Raw genomic sequence first — 17,825 nt, forward strand, 5'->3', positions numbered from 1 at the left:
GAGCGTAAAATTGCGACTATAGGATGCCCGAAATGCGAGAGCAATCGTATTCAAAAGTTGGAATGCGAAGTGAGATATGATTTTCGCACGATCGACCGTTTGGCTGATTTTTCAGGATTCGTTCGTTCGTCGCGTCGAAATAAAAAGAAAAACAAAAAAAAAAAAAAAGAAAAATATTCTCCGCGTGAAACCAACCAACCCAGCCACGGTTTTTCGTTGCTCGGTCAGAATTTTCGGAACGATCAGTCAATCGGCTCGACGTGTTCACCTCTTTTTCTCTTTTCTCGCGAGAAAGAGAAGAATCTCTATAAAACGTTGCATACCTATTCGTAGGTGTATCAATTGCGGAAAGAGATCGAATACATGAAGAACGAGCGGAAAGAGGCCGAGAAGGCGATCCAGAAGGCGATTCTTCGAAGCGCGTGCGCTATAGGTGGCTTTAAGCCCATAATACAGGGATCGATCGAGAAACTTTTAGACGTTTGCAACAGAACTGGATCATCCCAATCCATGTCCTCGGTCACTTTCTGCGCGAGCAAATCACCCACGCTCCACACGTGCACCAACAAATCGTCGAGGAGGAGGGATATCAATTATTGCGAAAATTATTAAAATTATAAAACCCTCGTGATTCGAGCTTCCGTCGAAAAAAATTCCATGTGTACCTTTTAGAATGGTGTAAACGCCGTCTGCAATAAACACAACCACCATGCACCGGATTATCGATTGTGATTAATTACAATTTTCGAGATTCAATCGAAAGTATAACCGCCGGATAAAGCGTCGCCCCCCCTCCCCCCCTCCCTCCCTTCCACTCCCAGACGGTTTTTATCGCATGGCAATAATTTCGTAACGTAACGCGTTAATTAATAAACGGGTAAGAGTCTGGTCGGGGGTGGGCCCGACGTCGATTTAATTACAGGTAACCCACGTGAAAACATACGCGGTGCTCTCCCGTAGACTCGGCGCACGACGCCATACCTCGCCATCAGAATGGCATCGTTAACATTGATAATCTTCCTACCCGAACCTAACCCCCCCTCCCCCCGAGTGGTACCCCGAGCCACTCGACGACTTACAGGAAAACTTTCACTACAGCGTGCGCCGTACTTCGATTCGCAAAGTGCGAAAATAATTAACGAAGTATATCAAAGAAAACGTCGAGTTCCGTCCCGATGAGAACCGAGGATTACTTTCCATTCTATTCGAACGAATCGATCCTTACGAGCTCGATCCGTGAGGAGCATCCCCGAGCAAGAATGGGATGATGATTTAACGTAACGGGCCAGTTTATATTCATTTATTATGTTCCGTTAACGATGCAACGTTTGTACGTGAAACGGAACAATGGAAACGTTACACGATCGTATAAATCAGGGTAACAAGTTTTGTTGTTTATCCATCTCCATCGATCCAACTCCGTATCGTTTTATTTTGTTGCACGTTGATTGCCGATGATGAGTCTTGATATTCGATACGTAAATGCGATGATGGTTTTGCCGGATCATCGTTCGCTCGCTCCATTCCGTCCCTCCTCCCCAACGGACGAATTCGCTGGAAAAAACATTCGGTCGATAAATGGACCGATGTACCGACTATTATAAAATTTCGACCGAACGTACGCACACACATACACAGTTACGTATATGTACACGTATATACGCTTCCGCGTTGTCCATTGTTTCGACCCTTTGATCGTTTGCGGGGGACAGACTCGTGCTAATCTGTTGCGCGTAAAATTTCCAATCGACGCTTTTCGAGTGGCGAGAACAAAAGCGGAAAAATATTACAAAAGGAGGGAGGAGGAGGAGGAGGAGGAGGAGGAGGAGGGGTAAAAAAAAGAAAAAAAGAAAGAAAGAAAACAAACAAATAAATAAATAAAAAATGCCAAAGGGGGTCCAGGATGTTTCGTTAATTCGAGGGAAATGAAAACATTTCATTTCATAGCTCGCGGCAATGTATAAACCATAAAATTGGCTCTCTATTTGAGCAAACAATCGGGAGGTACGGTCGATAAGATCCGTTTTGCGTTAGTTGACCAGAACGGGACCGTAAAACCTGTCGTGGCGCGGCCGGTGTAGGGCCGTATTGTAAATTGATAGCGATAAAATCTGCTCATCTCTCGGTTTATTCGGCTCGAGCCGAGTTTACCGTGGCTGTCTGTGCCGCATTATGCGGCGCGTACCAGCGAAATGGCAAGATTATTTTAAGGCGTATCTCGGTCTTATGCGATTTCCCGTGCCTCCTTCCTTTCGGATCTTTTGCCTCTCGTCTCCCTTCCTCTCTCTCCATCTCTCTCTCTCTCGGGGTTTTTACGTTTAACCGGGGGTATAAGTTAGGCCCCCTCTTCGGTGGAACGAAGGTATTCGTCCAGCTGGAGAGTAAGCAAGCGGGGAAAGAAAGAAAAGAAAAAGAAAAAGAGAAAGAGAAAGAGAAAGAAAAGGAAAAAAAGAAAAGAAGAGAACCGTGTCTGCTGATGGTTCCTTTGCGATATCGTTCTTGGCAAATATTAGGTAGTTCCGCCGACTAGAAAAACCGTCCAATGTTTTCATTTAATATCCTGTGAATGTCGAGCGGACTCGCGACCGGCATTCAAGGAAAAGATTGCGAGAGCCACTTCCCGTGACTAGTGAGCGATGCCTTCTTTGAGATAAAGTACCCCCGGGAAAGATTTGTATGAAGCCATGGACAAGTCCGCGAGTCTCGCGAGTTAAAGGGGTTGGTATTATACAGTAATATCCGCGATATATCGAGTTGCGTTAAAATAATCGGTCCAACCGACTCGTTTACGTTGCGTTTCGAAACGCAGAGGTTCAATAGATGGATAAGGTGAGCTTCGATCTATAAATTGATTCACGAACCAACACGAAGAATCTTTAATCTTGGGTTTTTAACGCGTCGATTAACGCCATTGCTCGATACCACAATTTACCTATCTCGCTACCACATCGTGCCACTTTTCGATCTCAAATACTCGAGATGACTCTCTTATCCCCTCGTTCCTTCGTTATTATCATCGTTATTTTGTGGAAACGAAACGTTTCTTCGAACGGAACGATTAGCGAAGAGCGAGCGTGAGCGATAGCAGCGCCGCATGCGTCGACGCGATAAATTAACAACGCGATCGTCAAGGTTGATATCGCTAATTGAAGTTTATCGCGACGCACTTATCCGCACGCGGTTGAAAGCGCGCGTTGAATGGGAAGCAAGAGAAATTGGATGGTATACGCACACCGTGTTGGAGAAGCGTGTACTAATTCAGATCAAATGCCGTGAATTCCAGCCGCGCATCAAAGGCTGCCAACGCGCGTGGAGGCCGAGCGCGCGATATTACCACACGTCGTGATAAACGCGCGATAATCACGCGGTTGAAGACGCGGTGAGGAGCGCGCCTTTGTATCGAAAGAACAGGGAATTCTTCGATCGAGCGGGAATCGGTTTCTCTCATTAAACGATCAAATAGATTCGACGAGACTCGTTGTGAAACTCGTGAAACGTGAGCTCGTTGAAATACGAAATATTCCAGGAATAATAATAATCGTCTAAGGGAAATGACGCGGCGGGGACGAGCCACGGGATTTGTAATAATTCCTGTTTTCTCTTTCACGATAAAATTTTACAATCGGCCGACCGTTCCGCTTCAAAGCGGAAACCTTCCCCCTTCCCGGCGAAGAGGGTGAGAGAGAGTCTGTTCATCGATGCTACGAAGGAGAGTGGAGAGTGGAAGGAGAGGGAGGAGAAATCCGTTAATAGTTCGTTATTAAAATAAAAGAGGCGGACGAGTGGGTAGATCGATCGCGGCTTTGTTAAAATGTATATCCAATCTGACAGGTAAACGGATGTAAACCGTTAATAAAATATGAAACGGTGAGTAATAAGCTCTCGCTCCCTTTTCCTTCCTTTTATTTACGTATCTCGGTCAAAACTTTCGATGCTTTCAACGAGACCTGTTTCAACGAGAAAGATAAGTAAGAAATTTTTATAACCCTAACGTAACTATACAGATTTGGAGTCGATCGAGTATATCGAGTCACAGTTGCTCGAAATGCGTTTATCGCGGTAAAGGCGTGGCGACAAATTCTTACGGGAACGCGACGTATCTCTTGGATACGCCTGTTGGATGACCGCCAGATAGTTGCAGTTGCGTTTAGACGTCGCGTTTGTAACGTTTAGCTGCTTGACACCGCGAGTTAATTAACCTATTGCTCGTTTTATTCCCCCTCTTCTGTCCAATTTAATTGCAACTTGCATCTCCATTAAACGCTGCTCTTACAGCGAACATCGATCAACGATTTATAAATATGAAACTTTTGAAAAACTTTTGAATTAAATTATCAGTTATTATGGATTAATCGTTTGATTTTTCTTCAAATTAGCAATTAGGTATCATAAGAAAGATTGCCAGACCAGGTTCTCCATTTTTCCAAGATAACGAACGAGACGAAATATCGTGGAGATTCGTGTCATGTCGTGCACGCGTCAACGAGTCGAAAATTTAAACGATAATTATTTTAAGCGGGATGGAGGTATCTCACCTGTCGCGGATTTCATTGTCACCTCGCTCGTATTTCCCTCACGCGAGCAATACGAATTGTCGGTCTCGAGCACGTGGCCAGCGGTAGATTATAGTCTGTGCGGTACAGCAATTCTTGCGTCCTGACACAGTGTAATATTTCAACGCCGCCTTGACAATATTTTTCACCGTTCTGAGTAGTACCGTGGCGCGTATATATCACGAGAGCGGGAAATATCAGCGGATGACTGTAGCTCTCGACTTTCTGCCGTTCTGATTGTTGGAAGATCGTGATACCGTCAACGGGGGCGTCAACTTCTTTTCGCGCAAAGCGTTAACTTCAAGCGTTAACCTCCGCTTTTTGTTTTTTTTTTTTTTTTTTTTGCAAGGGGGAAAAAATCTCGACCGTTATCGTACGTACAGATGTCGCGGATGTTCTACGTGTTAAATAGAATCCTTGAATTCATTTGTCACGATTCCAGAGAAACTACATTGTCACGATGAACGGTACTCTGTAATGTCGCCATGTACATTAGGAGGAAACGCAAGGATAAGAAAATAGATACTCGTGGCTAGATTTATATACGCAAATATAAATTGTCAGCCGAGTGATCATAGGAAATATCACGGAGGATGGAGGGCATGCGACTCGTAGTTCGTAACGTGGTTCTCGTAAGGGGGTTCTGTCTTTTAGATTTCTCGAAAAAGAGAAGAAAGAAAAGAAAAGGAAAGAAAGGAAGGACGACCCTTGCAAGAACAGAAAAGCCATCAGCGCTGATAAATAAAATGTTAGCGCTACACCGACTGTCTGCTCCGGCGCGTATTCTTATTAAACGCGGCCATGTACGTGCATATACGTACACTTGAACCCCGTGCTTTTTGCCTGGGGTGCGTTAGGGGGTGCGTGGACGATGTGGATCGGTGAAGCTTGCACACGTATAGATCCCAGCCACCCTGATTCTCTCTCTCTACGTTGCTCGCTGTTGGCTGCTGCTACCGGTGCTGCTACCGGTGAAACGCGTGCACTCCAACCAAACAAAAGCGACCTGTGCCACCCTTTCACCCCTTTTCACCCCCATCAGTCAGCTTTGCGCCGCTCTTACGTAATAATACTCCGACTTATATCTACCTATACTGGATTGATCGAGCTTGCGTGAACGTGTGATCCTGTGTCGAGGAAATTAGCGAAACCAATCGCGTGATCCGATTTTCTCGTTTGGCTGGCTGTTGCGGTTTCATCGACAAAAATATTCAAAGAGTCGATACCACGACTCTTTAAACCTTCGACTCATAAGATGAAAAAGAAGGTGTTACAATTGGTAGAATTGGAAGGGAAAAGTTGTCCGAGATTTTTCCTCCCCGAACCGTCTATTCGATTTTTCACAATAGCGAAGACACGTTCTTTTCGTCTCTTTCGTTTGAAAGGTGTGTTCACGCCGACATCCTTTTTTTTTTTTCCTTTTTCAAATGTCGCCACGGTAAACAACACAGATGGCTTTCTTCTTTTTCAAGAAATCTCGCCGCCGACGACGACGACGACGACGACGACGCATCGTTTGCATCTTCAATAATCCGACGAGTGGGAGAGCAGCAATGGCCAACCGCGCAGCCCCCGGTTGTCACATTCTCTGTTTCCGCCTCGTTACAGAGGGAGACGAGACAAAAACTTTCATCCAGTGGATCTTTTTCTTTTCCACCCGCGTCACCATCCCTTAGATAAACGTTTACTGGGGCAAAGTGAGCCACCATCCATAATTATTGTCCCGCATTGGTGAGAGGTCGACGCGTAATATTCGCGTCGCGTAAATTCGCCCGGGTTTATAACGGCGGAATGGAAATTATCGTGATTAATGACAGGCTGAGAGTGCGCGCGGCGCACGGTATTCGTCTCGACCCGCGTAGCCTCCTCTTGACTCCTTGACGACGTGCGCGTAAAAGTACCAAGAAATCGTGACATGGCGGAGCGGCATTCGCGTTTATTATGTGGAATGTAGGAAGGACGAAGTGGTGGAATATAATTTTTACGAAAAGGGGGAACTCGGCTCGATCCCGGATGATTCAATTCGTTCCCCTTTTCACCACCCTTTTTTTTTTTTTTTTAAGAGCGCGAGTCCTTAATTTCTCAACGCTTGAAAGAAAAACTTGCTGATATTTTACCACCGAAAGATGTTTAAGATAACGTTCGAACTTTCGACTCGCAGATTGAAAAAAAAATTAAGACGGTATTTTTCTTTTATTTCACTGTTAACAATTTTATCTTCGCGGACACGGTCACGACGAGTTTCATACACGACTCTTGCCGCGGCGAAGCAACGGGATGACAACTGGACAATCTCCGTAACGAAACTCGTTTAAACGTGCCGTGACTGGATGCACGAACGCGTGAATGCATCGTGTGCATAAAGCTTATGTATCACCGAGGTGGAAAGAGGTTTGAATCGGAAGGCGAAGGCGAAGGATCGGAGAATCGGTTCGTAGTTGGAACGTACGAAGAGGACGAAACGAGGTTTGATAAAGAAGAAGAAGAAGAAGAAGAAGAAGAAGAAGAAGAAGAAAAGGTTCGTAATAAAGAATTTTTTCGCCAACGATTTCGTGCGTGGAAAGTTGGTCGGTAACGTTTTCAGTTTCTTGCCCCTCGAGCATCGATTTTAATTGATTCGGGCCCTCGACGAGCATTAACGAAGTCCACTTGATTTACACGCCAGCTGCGTGTAGGATCGTTGCCGATATATACGCAAGCGGTACAAGGGAATTGCAAGTGTTGGCGCCGGCGTTTCCAATCTCCGTATCCTAGCATAGCATACGCTATTCCAACCAATGTTTTTTACCTCTCTCCAGGGAAAAAGCGACGCGATACTCTGCCGACCGTAAACACGAGAAAATTATCGTAAGCTCGGCTAAAAGGTGGCGGCGGCGGCGGCAATGTAATGCCTGCTTTCTCTCTTGTTTATGCCTTCTTCTTCTACTCGGTGCAAATGGGGGGGAAAAAACATGGCTAACGTAAAATAGCGTCGCCTGTTCGTTAGTCACGTTAGGAATAAATTTTCTACCCACCTTTTGACATTGAATCTTCGACTCTTTCTTTTACCCTTACGGATGGAACGGGACGAAAGGAGAAGTTCGTTTCGTTGATATAAATTATTTGCGAGAATCGCGAAAAAAGTGGTGTTCGATAGCCGACGAATTATATTAGGGGTGTGGGTCGATCGAAAATCGATGGCGTGGGTGTAGAAGACGAGATTGGAAGAGAGCGGTACAATTGATCGTACCTTGTTGTACATACAATGTTGCACGCACCGAGCCTTATGTAAGAAAGAAACAAAGGGAAAGGAAGAGAGAGAGAGAGAGAGAGATGGTGAAACAATGGACAGATCGGGGGAAGGGGTAGGATCGTAGAAAGCAAAATAAAGGTGCCAGGTAATGTGATATATGGGATCGATTTGAATCCAACGTTTAAGCCGCGAGCTATAATTCAATCTCAATCGTTTTCTTTTCTGTTCCTTCGTTTATGCGCTCTTTCCACCCGTGCCCGCGCTCTCTTTCTCGCCCCCGTGGTATCCCCCCAAGGGCACGCTCGATACTCGATATATACTTAGGTACATCCGAGCTACTCTCGTACTACCTGGTCGTGCATCTTATAATATATACGCGTATCGTGAATCGTTGACTCCTTAAAGTCTCGTTCACACCGTGTCTTGGATGATGGAGATATATTGGGCTACACTTTTCCACCTACGCAACGGCCTGCGCTATCTTTACATCGATCCGGCTGTTCTTCACGCTCCGATATATATTATCGCGTGTAACGAGTTATTGAATCGAACGGATATCCCGTTGAAATTGAATGGAATGAAACTTTATATTATTCACGAGGAAACGAAGGACGGATCGACGTCGATTTTAAACGCCATGAAAATTAATTTAGAATTCACAGAAGGGATAGCGATAAGATGCACGTTTCGAGAGGCGTTACACGCTCGAGTCTAACGCTCGAGACTCGTATCACACATGCATCCGCTTTTATGTAGAAACGTGCGTGTAAGAACGCGTGTCGAGTTGTCTCGGTTGGGGCATATAAGAGACGAAGAGCCGACGACATTGAGAGGGACTCGGAGGGTAGTCCGTCAGAGAAATAAGGTAATTAATATTAATGTAGATGGGTACGGTTGATGAACCGTAAAATTCGGACAGATTCGAAGACCGTTCCATTTCGGTTGATTAAAAGTTCCTTCCCTTTAAATTTACCTCCGTGCGAATTCTCGATACATCTTTTCGAATATTTCGATGCATATTATATTAAGGTCAACGCACAAGTTGAATAACTGGTTTCTTTTCTGCGTATTATATCGAGATTAAAATATTCCATCGAATCATTTCGCCATATACGAGAAAAACGTTCGATTCCATCGTATCGTAATTCAAATGTTTCCCGCTTAAAATTCAATACTCTCCTAGTTTACCTCGTACAATACAAATTTCCGCTTAAAGTCTCTCGTACGGTTTCTTAATAAGCGAAAAAAGTTACGATCAAGATGCTCGGGTGATCGCGAGTCACGCAAAAAATTCGAAATGTCCCGTGCAATTGCAGCCGTGTAACAGCGGTAATCAAGCGAATAATAAACGATGCAAAAGAACGAAATCTCTCCTTCTGTTTATAGGAATATCATCGTATCCCAAGGACAATGTCCAGGTACGTACTGATTCTCCGTACGCTATTTACGTTGACCGGAGAAGGGATTGACTCTCGGTAGTGGTATAGGGGATTTCGAGATTGGGAGAAAGAGAAAAAGGACGAGCCACTGGGAGGAAGGGAGAGAGCGAAAACTAGCGGCGGGGAGGGAGGGGGGAAGAGAGAGAGGACGAGAAAGGGACATGGGGTCCCGTATACGCTCGTTTCTGCAGAAGAAGACGAAGAGGAGAGGGTGGGGGGGTATTGGTACGGGAACAGCGCGGGCAGTGCACGCGCAGCCGCCGGGACGCGCGCATCCCGTGTGCATTCGCGCTCTTCCAACATCGCAGGAGGAGCCCGCGAAATCTCGATTAACTCGGCACTGTGCAACGTGCCTCGCGACCGTGGTGATCACCCTACGATATACCATTATCGTGAGTTATATTTTTCTTCATCCATAGTATATAATTCTTAATTCGCATCACCGCCATAATGACAAAACGAACGATCTGCGACAACGATTTGCGCAACGACGTGAAGTTGACAGCGGAGTTCGAGACCGGCCGGTACTCGATAAATTTCTCGAAAGTCGATCGCGATAATCGCAATGGAAATTGTCGCGTAATTGTAGTTGTTGTTTAATTACGCGAATTCGTAGAATCCTCGAAGCTAGATAATTCTCGGTATCGTAATATTATGTCGCAATTGACTTTCGTTCGCTGTGAAAGGTAAACAAAACATAACATTCGGTATCAACAAAACATACATTCTTTCGAAGGACATAACGTTCAGTGTGTATCGTGACTTCGGTGGATTCGGTCGTGTACGAACGAGTGGAGCGTATCGTTATTAAAATAATCGAATCGTGATTTCGTCGTGAATTTTTTCTATACCATGTGTTTTTTATTGCACGTTGCACCGAGTTGAGAGAAAGAGAAAGAGTTATACGTTATTTTAGGCGTGGATAATCGTGGCGAGTGAATAATACGCGAGTGTTACGAAGCATTTTCGTCAAAGCGTTACGTCGTAGTAAACGAATTGTCGTCTTCGCGTCGGAAAGATGATTATTTCTTTTTTTTCGGGCGTGAAGAATTAACGTTCGCGAATTCGAGAATGCGCTAGTGGAACCGGTTATATCGTGGGAACCGTGGCATAGAGCAGGTCCCGATAGAAGGAAGGAATCGAAATATTTCGAAATTCGTTCGTGACGAGGATCGCTGGTCGTTTTCGCGCGGCGATGAAGGGGGCGCAACAGGAATTTGACGGTTGTGTATGAAGTGTGACGGTAAAGTGCAATCGAACAGGTGCATCGAAACGAAGCGCGGCGGACAACGATGAATCATTGGAGGGTGACATTTCTTCGCGCTGAGTAACTGCGTCGTTCGTCTTCTACGACCGGTGAGTCTTTAATTTTAAATTTTAATTTAATTTTATTCGACAATTTAATGCTAGTTTATATTGCGTATATTCGCACTTGTACTACGTTTCGTTGATAAACAATGTCGTTGTTCCGATAGTTGGTCGTAAAAAATTTCGTTTACTGCGTTTCATTTCGCGAATATTTTCCATTTGAAACTATTATTTAGGATGTTTACATAAATTTTTATATACAGAGAAAGATACAGATATAAATATTTATTCGCGATTATGTTAACTTTTATACAAGTTTCGCATAAGATTTCCAAGAAGATCGTCGTGCGTAATTATCACACACATACACACATATATATATACATATATATATAAATTTTGCAATCGTGTTTAGTAATCGTACGTAGCAAAGTATATTGTTATAAGGGATCGTTGCAAAACTTATCTCCGTGTTTGGAACTGTATCCACTCGTTAAAAAGTATCGCGGATGAACATCCTCTGTTGCTTCGCGTCCTCTTACACGTAGTCGGTATCTTCACACTTGCCTTTCTTCTTTCACCACTTCTTTCTCTCTCCCCTCGCTCCCTCTCTCCCCGTTTCTCTTCCTCGCCTCTGTCACTGCCGCCTACCGATCCATTCGTTGTTTTTTCTTCTCAGAAGGGACTCGCCGAGTAGCGAGAATTAATGTCGAGTGCACAAGGGATTTCGAATCAGTAGCTATTTCCGCTATTGTCGCGATGGAGCGAATGCGTGCGTGCGTGCGTATGTGTATGTGTGTATGCGCGCGCGCGTTCCGACCCCTCGCCGTTTCCTTCGCGTTGGTTACACGTCTCGAACGCGATTTTTACATCGAGATACACGGGGAGAACAATAACGATGGGGCGGTGGTTAATATCCAAGGATGTAATTATTCGACGATAGAGACTAATAGAGCGTACACCGGTGCGCACGGTGGGAACCGGAAAGGAACAAAAACACGAGGGGGGAACAAAAATCCGGTGAAGGAAGGAAGGAGGCATATATCCGTGACACTTGGAGGACTGTCTCGTCCCCTTTAGGGGAAGGTTTTCTACTCTAATATCATCGAGATCTCCTCCTGTTTTTCGCAGTCTTCGCGTTGGTCGAGAGGGGTTCGTGTAAGAGTTGGCAAATGCGGAGAATACTCGCCGTATATCGTACTTCGATGCGAATCGAATGCGATCGAGTGTGCAAGACGAGGCTCGAAGCGAGCAGTTTGATATCCCCGGTTCGAGAGATAAGTGCATAAGAGATGAGAGGGGGGGGGGGGGGAAAAACAGAATTCTGCACAGACCGAGGAGAAAGAGATCGAAAGAGTGTGTGTCGCGTCTTGAAGATTAAACTCGTTACATTCTTCTCCCGAATCGGAAATCGAATTCTTCGCTTCTTTCTAGATAACATGGAAATCGCGTGACATGGAACAACAAACGTTTAATTCGTTGAATAGCGGGAATCGATCGCATGAATATATAAGTCGTTTGGACGGTCGATGCGTGACCGTTTAACCAAACCTGTGGGGGGAAGGGGGCCTCTATAGTTGCCTTTTCGCCCCCTGATTCGAACTCTGTCGCATATAAAACAATATTGGCTCGGTTACGTCAATGGCACCAATGTTTATAACTAATTACCGGTATCAGGGAAACGCGAGCGTGTCGAACGAAGACGAGAGACGTTCGTTTGAATAACATTTGGCCGGGAACTAGGCGGGACATAACGGAACGGAGGAAGAGAGAGAGAGAGAGAGAGAGATGTACCGAGAGACGGTGAATTAGATGACGAGGGGGGTGGTAAAGGGGAGTTTCATTTTGAACGAGGAGGCATTCTCTGCGTTCGTCCGAGCTCGATCTAAACGGGCAATATTAGCTATTGACTTTGGCTCATGGGGTTTGTCGATGGTCGGCTAAGTGATGGCGTTGGTTCTGACCGTTTGGTACAGGGAAAATTTCGATCCTGTCTCCTCTTTGCGATTGATCGTTTACGAGGAAGGGACAAATTTTCACGGTAAATAAAAATGATGGAGTATCGACGAGAATAAACGCGTATAATCTTTTTTTTCTTTCTAACATTTATAATTTTCTTTATAACATTTAATAATAACATTTCGAACTCGATCATTCTTCTTTTCTTTTATTTTATTGGCTAATAAAAAAAATGGAGAAAATTTCTCTCCCTCGTCGTAATAATACGTGTCTTCGAATAAACATTGTTAAACTCTCGTGCCCGAAGCGCAAGATGCTTGGCTTCGTTCTCACCGGAATCCTCACAAACGCGACTAAGGCACAGTTTCTCGCTCTTTCCGTGCTACTTTTCCTTCCCTCCCTCCCTCGTTATTCGATTTGGTTTAGCGTTACGACTGTCGCTACAGCTGTCGACCTGTCTAGGGTTCACGATCCGTGTGTTGCTCGCCGATGTTCGTGACCTATCCACAAAGCTTTCCGTTGGGGTTCACGGACGCTCGTAAAACTTAACTCGTGGTGGGTAGGTGCGCGTACGCGTTTTCATGTTCTTGCTCGTAGCAGTTTGTCTCTTTCGAATGGCATCTGGTATAAATGGAAGTTTCTTTTCGAACCGACTTTTGTCCCGGAGTTTCGTATTCATCTCGTATGCCTGGCTCCGCCTGAGAGGGGGGAGGAGAGGATAACTTTGTCGTTGGAGAAAAGATCTCGCGATAAAATCTCGCCTTTTATTTATTTATTTATTTTCGACACAGGACAGGGTATTATTTCGAGGATCATCGAGTAAAATCGATGACGTTTAAAAAGTTAATATCCGTTTGAATTTTCACTATGAGGGCGTAATGATTGTTACACAGTGTACCCGTATTCGAGACGTTTGAGGAAGGTTTTCAAAGATTAGCGGCTCTTTGAAAATTATTACTCGCACGACAAATCTTAGTTCCCCCTACTCCCTTTCGTCGTTTCGCTCGAGGATGATTAGATCTCGAGAGATTTCATTCCGAATATTCCTTCGATTTCGATGATAGAAGAGATCTAACGGTTCGACGTCATATTTTCGAAAGCCCGAAAATTATTCATTTCCCCGCGCGTAATTTGGCTTAATTTAATCGCGAACGAAGGCTCGCGTTCGCCCAGATTCTGGATCCCCTCCTGCCCTCGGTTTATCTCCAACGGTAATAACCCTTTATGGATTTCGCAGACTGGCTTAATATAAACTGCGATTTAATTGCCGAGCCGGCCGATAAATCATGTATCGGCTATAAATTTGCAGAAGGCCTTGGCAGCAGGGCGCCGGTTACGCGGTTACGTTGTATCACCCGACGATAAAAGTAATGGAATCTTATCGATGGTTAGAACAATAATAATTCACGGGTAACGTTAAGCGCCACCCACCTCGTTTGTGTTTCGCCGTTTATCGCCGTATAAATCCGGATAAAATATCAACGGGAGAATAATATTCTCGGGAGAAGTGGAGCGCGGAATAAGCGATTTGGCATACCGTCGTGACCGAACGCGCGGTGAATCATTGATTCGATTTCGAATACTTGAATCCCGGGACGGTCGGTGCCAACAAGTAATAACCGAGTCGCGTACTTGATTAAATTTATCCCCTGTTATTGATTATCCTTTCACGAGGATAATGGAGATCCGAGTTTTATCCGTTATCGTCGTCTCATCTTCGTGTTATCGTTTTCGAACGTTTTTCCCAATTGCTACATTTTTATCGATAAATCTCGCGATGTAACGTACGATCGAAGAGGCAAGTTGACCAGAGCGAAGAGGTGGTTAACAGAAAGAGAAGGTTGAAGGGTTCGAGAGAATACCGTAAATTCTAAAGCCAGTTTAGCTACCTAACCTAGCTACCTAACCTAAGCATCAGTTTGAATATCGGTCGGCGCTACTACCACTCGTCGGTCGTAGCGGCAATTTCTTCCCTCGAATCCGCGCCAACTGTTGGGTCATCGACCCCACGAGCTACTTTGCGAGTCATCGATTTACGGTTTGAAAAAAACCGCTCAAAGTAGATTCGTTGCTAATTAAGAACGGGAGTTAGCGTTAGCTCACGAATAAGGGGCGGTAATACCGTCGCCGAGAAGAAGTCGCGCTGCACACTTCGATCCCGCACGCATCGAGGATCGAGTGGTCTCGTAATTCTTTCGATAAATCGCGCCGAGATACGAATCGACGAATCGATATTTTTAACGTCGTTAAACTACGATTAAACCCCTCCCCCTCCCTCTTCCCTTATAATAAAAAGAGCGCGCAAAAGAAAAGAAATAAAACCGAGTAAGTTTCGCTCATGGAGCGGAGAGAAGGAAGAGAGACGAGAGAATCGTGAGAGAATCCCGTTAATAGTTGGGTTACTATAAGGGGCGATTAGGCATATGCGATCCTTATTATCCGTTGCATCGGAACTGGAGCCGGAACAACAACACTCGTGGCTGGATATAAAAGAGCGAACTCGAACGAATCGACACCATCTGGTGTACCTGAGTGGCTGCCGCATTACCCTTGAAAGCTCACCGCTCTCGAGTGACGCGGCTCTCCTATGCCGCGGGTGCATTCATCGTGTAATTAACGTCTCGTAATTATGGCCGCGGAAGAGGAGAGAGAGAGAGAGAGAGAGAGAGACGTCTGGTGGTCGCGCGTGCGCAGGCGCCCTCCGAGACTGCTCCTGGATATTACGAGCTTTCATGGGGCTCCACGTGAATAAGGCGCTTCTGAAGAGGGTGTTACGAGCATTATGGACCTCTCGACGATGGACCAACGAGTGTTGGTCAACGAGCCGTTCATCGCTCGCTCAAGGTGCAACGCGTCTTAGCCACTCTTTGACGACTAGCTACCCCCCTCTCTTTCCCTCTCTCTCTCTCTCTCTTTCTCTCCTTTTCTCCTCCTCTCTCGCGGCGCGGCCCGAGGACCTGAATCCGTATCGCTCGTCCTCGCCGTGCGCGCCTTTATATCTTTCCTCGATTCAGTAGCACGCGTCGTCGATGCACGTGAATACCGAAACCATTTCCGACACAGGGAATTTGTTAAGCTTAGCTTAGGAAAACCAATGGTGACGATCCTTCTTGTTGGCGAGGCTCCTTTTCCGTAGCCGCCTTTAAGAACCGCCCTTTCTACTCGCCGATGAATCGCCTCCTTGCCGATTCTTTTTTTCCTCGAAAGGGTTGCTACCCTCCCCTGTATCGCCGCTTTGCACGAACTACTGCGGAAGTCGATTTATCTCGTCCGGAAACTAAACTTTCGCTCCCTGTAAAATCGAACTTACATTTGTCTTCGCTTTAATCCAACGGTCGAAAGAAAGAAAGAAAGAAGAAAAAAGGAGAAGGAGGAGGAGGAGGAGGAGGTCGAATCTGTGAAACTCCTTGAAGCGTGGCTTCGAGTGATCGACGTCCTACGCTTACGTACAGGATACATGCTATATTGGCTTCCCTTTCTTTTTCTTCCTTTTCCTTTTCCACAAGTGGATATCGAAAATCACTCGGCATACCGCGAGGCCGATTTGTTAGGTCGAGATTGCGCAAAAAAGAAGGAAAAAAAAGAACGGAGAGAAGTCTGGCGAAGTCTGGAGGGAGGGAAAGCAAGGGGGAATGGATAGGGGAATAATAATGGTCGGAGCTGTGTACAGTGTCCGTCCAGCTAGTAACGCGAATAATGTCGAAAGTTAGGTCGGAGCGACGTGGACGTTGTGCACGGCGCTCACCTCTGACCTTGCGGTCGGGCGGAGTGAACGGAAGTTATGCGTCTGAATCGTTTCGTGGAACAAGCAGGAAATGCAAGCCCTGCCCGTGCAAACCGTTACGAGCCGTGAGGGAATCATTACCACTTTGGTGCCCCATACATCGAGAGAGCTATACTCCAACCCCCTCGGGGTAACCACGACTCTCTCTCTCTCTCTCTCTCTCTCTCTCTATCTATCTACCTCCATACCCCGTCTCGATCGTCTCTCGCCCGTTTTATCCTTCCGAGATTCCTGTTCCCATATACCCTATCCTGTCCCGAGGATAGAAGGAGGAGATAGGAGGAAAAAAATTCAATAACATAGATCTTGGCCGCGAACGCGGTCAAGGGTTAGGCTCCCTGATTTAAATTTAAATTGCTACTAAATTAGCCGCGCCGTTCCGATCCCTTTGATCCCGTTTGATTTACCCGCGGAATAACATAATTCAGATTTTTCTCCTCGGGCCGAGGGGTGTCCGGTTGAACAGCACCGCAGCCGCCGCGTTGCACGCTCGATGTACGCGGCAGAAAGATCGCGCGATCCTTCCCAAATGAAATTTGATTCGTGAACCGTGCGCGTTGTCCCTCCTTTCTCTTCTCCCGTAGCGCGCCGATCGCCTTGTTCCAGCCTCGCTAATTGCAATTCCGAATGCCGCCCCCCACCCCCTCGTCTAACAAAACACGTTTTACCTTTGTCGGAGGCACGGTAAGGACAGAGGGAAGGCACACGGGTTCACAATTGGTTCGTAAAATTGGTCACGTGGCTGGAAATGTTTTGAACGGGTGTATATACGAGGGGGGCGCGAGTCGTTTCGATCGATCCAGCGATTTGTTACGTAAGCGGCTGTGCCTGGTTTTATGCCACTCGTGTTTGTCACGCTACTGAAATCCTTGTCGCGCGTGTATATGTGTGTGTGTGTGTATACGAGAAGAAAGAACACGGGAGATGGAAGGAACGAGGGAGGTTCGTGGTCTCTCTTCGTTGTCACACGTTCGCGTTACGTTGATTTCTTAATTCGCTCGCAAACTTGGAATATTCATCCCGAAACGTTTCTGAATGGGGGGAAAAGTGATAGAAAGAACGAAAGATATTTACGGAGGACTTCCCGTTATTTATTACCACCCTCGATGAGACGAATTCGATACCGATTCGCAAGCAATATTCCAACTTTTCCATTATCGTTACGGCATACCGTCGTGTCGGATAATCACGGGGGGAGAAGAAGAGGGAACGCGATCTCGAATAGTCGCAATATCAATCGGCGCAAAATATCGTCGTGCAATTTCAACCTGTATCGAGGAGGCTGTTTTCGAGGAGCGACAAAGAGCTGGTTTCTCGATATTACTCGACACCGAGGTCGAGGAGGCACGGAAAGAATCCCGAACAATAAATTACTATACACCACGGGCCGTGGTGTAACAAACGGGCTGCAAACGGTCGGATATAGATATTACGAACGCGACGACAATTTCGATTCGGCGAGACGGTTTCGCTCGACGAGCGAGATGAATGGAGAAAGCGTTCTCGATTCGTCGTCGAAGGATTTTCTTATAGGGAATAACGAGTAATCT

General features: G+C 45.9%; 1 protein-coding gene across 1 annotated transcript in view; it reads left to right on the forward strand.

The window, feature by feature from the left end:
* Positions 1–10,541: 10,541 nt before the first annotated feature.
* LOC122720035 overlaps positions 10,542–17,825 on the forward strand; it is a 252,977-nt gene continuing 245,693 nt past the window's right edge. Inside the window, exon 1 of the mRNA XM_043946439.1 lies at positions 10,542–10,580. The gene's annotated coding sequence lies outside the window, so the exon portion shown is untranslated. The remainder of the gene's footprint in view (positions 10,581–17,825) is intronic.

The sequence above is a fragment of the Apis laboriosa genome, unplaced genomic scaffold (assembly GCF_014066325.1).
Source record: "Apis laboriosa isolate Shangri-la unplaced genomic scaffold, ASM1406632v1 scaffold9_cov152, whole genome shotgun sequence".
In the NCBI taxonomy this organism is placed as follows: domain Eukaryota; kingdom Metazoa; phylum Arthropoda; class Insecta; order Hymenoptera; family Apidae; genus Apis; species Apis laboriosa.